A 2,887-nucleotide genomic window follows, 5' to 3' on the forward strand; every position below is an offset into this window, starting at 1 on the left:
GGCCGGGCGGGGCGCCCCGGGGCGTACGGATGGCGCGCGCGGTAACCACGACGACCGTGCGGGCCTGACCCCGCCCCGCCGCGGGAGCCCCGCCTCTCCGCGCTTCCCATTGGCCATCGGCTCCGGGGCTTCCCGAAGCCACCAATCGTCGCCCGCGTCTCCTACAAAGGCTCGAGAGACGCCTCTTGGCGGAAGGCACGCTCTGCGGGAGAAGCCGGCTGGTGACTTAATTGAGGTTAAGGTGAACTCCCATCCGAGAGACGGAAGGCTGACGGCATTACCTAATCGTGTACTCTTACTGGAGCACTACGAGAGCCCAGGCGGCCCTAATAACCGGCTGTGGCCGGTTCCTGTGGCGAAGAGCCATGAGACTGAGCTCACCCGAGATATCCATGGAGACTGGTGCAGGCTCCACCACTTCTAAACGTCGCTGCCCGTGGGAGAGGGGAATCTTTCTTCAACTAAAAAAGGACTGGCTAGTCCGCCTGGATCCTTCGGTTCCAAAGTTCTGAACCACGCTCTGGAAGCCAGCGTCGTTTAGCATTCAGGCCTGAAATTTAAAGCACTGAATGGGAGGCTGGCTTGACTTTGTCCTTGTTGGGTTGTTGTTTTTTTTTTCCTTGCCTCTGCAGGGAGGAATTAGCTGTCTCATTCCCCTTTGCCACGCGGGGCGGGGAATCAATAGGTGCTTCATCCGCAAGGGAGATGAGTTTCCCACCTAACCCCGCGAGACCAGGGAGGCCTCGGCCGAGGACTGGTAGAACTGTCAGATGTCGGACCCCCAGGGCCATAAATAATCCAGCCCAACCCCTTGGCTTTTGCGATGAAGAGAGGTGCGCAAGGCCACCGGCTGTCAAGAGCTGGACGGAAATCAGTGCTCTTTTGGCTACGCCGTGCCGGGCAGCTCTGGCCGCTTGCTTTCCTTGGGGACCCCAGCTTCCTGCCTTTCCTCTTCCTCTCCCTCCTCCTCTCACGATGTACAATAACACTTGGCAATGTGCACATCCAGCCCTCAGAACCTAGGCGGCAAGGACCACACTGAATTTTCTGATCCGAGCAAAGACAGTTTCCTCGACAAAAACTGCCTTGACTTGGCCTCAGTATGAAGTGCTGAGGAACACCGGTGTTTCTGCAGGCTGCAGGCTGCCCTTGGGCAGCTTGTGATGTGAATGGCCAGGCAGGCCCTGTACAAGTCTACCTGAAGGGTTCCCATCGCGGCCTCGTCGGTAGGTACAAATAAGGTCACATCTGTATTATGTCCAGGTTTTGATTACTTGAGTCCCCGGCAACAAAACTTCAGGACCTTGGGTGCCTCCTCCAGGGTTCCTCCTCCAAGGCCTGAAAGGCCTTTAAGGCCATCACTTCCCCGTTGCCACTGATGGCTCTGTCCCACGCTGTGAGGATCGCTGCCTTTATATGAGGCTGTTTCTTGGGAAGCCCATGTGTGATAAACTCTGAAGTGCAATCCAAATGCGGGAGGAACAATGGGCTCTGTGCAGTGTCTTGTGAGTCCCGCTGGGAACAGGCCAGACCTGGTTCTTTCCCTAGAGCAGTGGTGGTGAACCCACAGCACCCATGTTGTTCACCTTTAAAACAAAAGATGTTAGTGTATGCATTGTTTTTTCTAAACTAAAACCTCAGTATTCAGGTTTAATTGCAGGGTTGGCACTTTGCAATACATAAGTGGGGTTGGGTTGCAGTTTGGGTACTCATCTTTAGGGTTTGCCATCGCTGCCCCAGGCCAGCTCTTTTCTCTATGCCTGTGGGGTACTCCGCTGTTACCTCAGTCCCGGTAAGGATTTGAAGAGAACAAAAACAGTAAAATGCACTTGATGCATTTCTTTCCACCCTACAAGACAAAGTCTAAAATCCTTTTCCACCTTGCCCAAAGCAAAGCCTCCTCTCTCCTTAACTGGCACCAGTGCTTTGAGCACCCACTCTGTGTTGGCACTAGGGGTGTGGTGCTGGATGAGACCAGCAAGACTAGAGCCGACCTCCACAGAGCCTGCAGACCCCGGCTGTCATGAGAACGGCAGGCAGATTCCCAGCGCAGAACAGCACGTGGCCTCCAGGTTGGAAGTGAAGGGGGCTCAGGGAGGATGTATGGTCAGAGCAAGTGGACAGGTGGGAGGAGGTGAAGTCAGAGGCAGAGGCCTGGCCGGATCTCCCAGTGCCTTGTCATCCACTGTGGGAGCTGGAAATCGATTCAAATACAGTGAGAAATCACTGCAGGGTTGGAAGCAGGAGACAGGCGTGACCCGTTGCCCTGCATAAACAAAACTGGCCGCTGTGTGGCTAGTGCACCTCAGCATTATTTAGAGAGGACTCTTCTAAGCGTGGGGGGGGGACCCCATTCTATTGTCTTGAAGACGTCCATCCTTCTGGACTTTACTCTTCCCCATGAGGGGACATCGATACTGGTTATCCCACCCAGGCTAGCTTGAGGTATAATTGATGTTTGGACTTCAGGTCTGCAAGTAATTCTCTTACGAGCTCATTGAGAATGAGCCAGTTCTCCCAGAACCTCTGAATGACTGGGTCAAATTGAGTTTCTAGTCATACAAAGCTCTGAGCTAGATTCTGACCAAAGTCCTGTCCAACTGTCAGGTGCTACAAGCAGTAGGTCACAGCCAGAGACTTCTCCAACCCCTCTGAGCTGCAGCTAAACACCTCCACTGAACCATTTTTGTGTTTGTTGGATGGATGGATGGATGGATGGATGGATGGATGGATGGGTGAACAAATGACAGATGACTGCTGATTGGCTAGTTGAGTGTAAGGAATAAGTGAAAGAACTAGAATATATATACTGGAGAGGAGGGAAGAGAAGAGAAAGAAGATGGAGAAGAAGATGAAGGAGAAGAAAAGAAGGAAAAGAGATGAAGAA

Source organism: Chinchilla lanigera, unplaced genomic scaffold, assembly GCF_000276665.1.
Source record: "Chinchilla lanigera isolate Chin_1 unplaced genomic scaffold, ChiLan1.0 scaffold00028, whole genome shotgun sequence".
In the NCBI taxonomy this organism is placed as follows: Eukaryota; Metazoa; Chordata; class Mammalia; order Rodentia; family Chinchillidae; genus Chinchilla; species Chinchilla lanigera.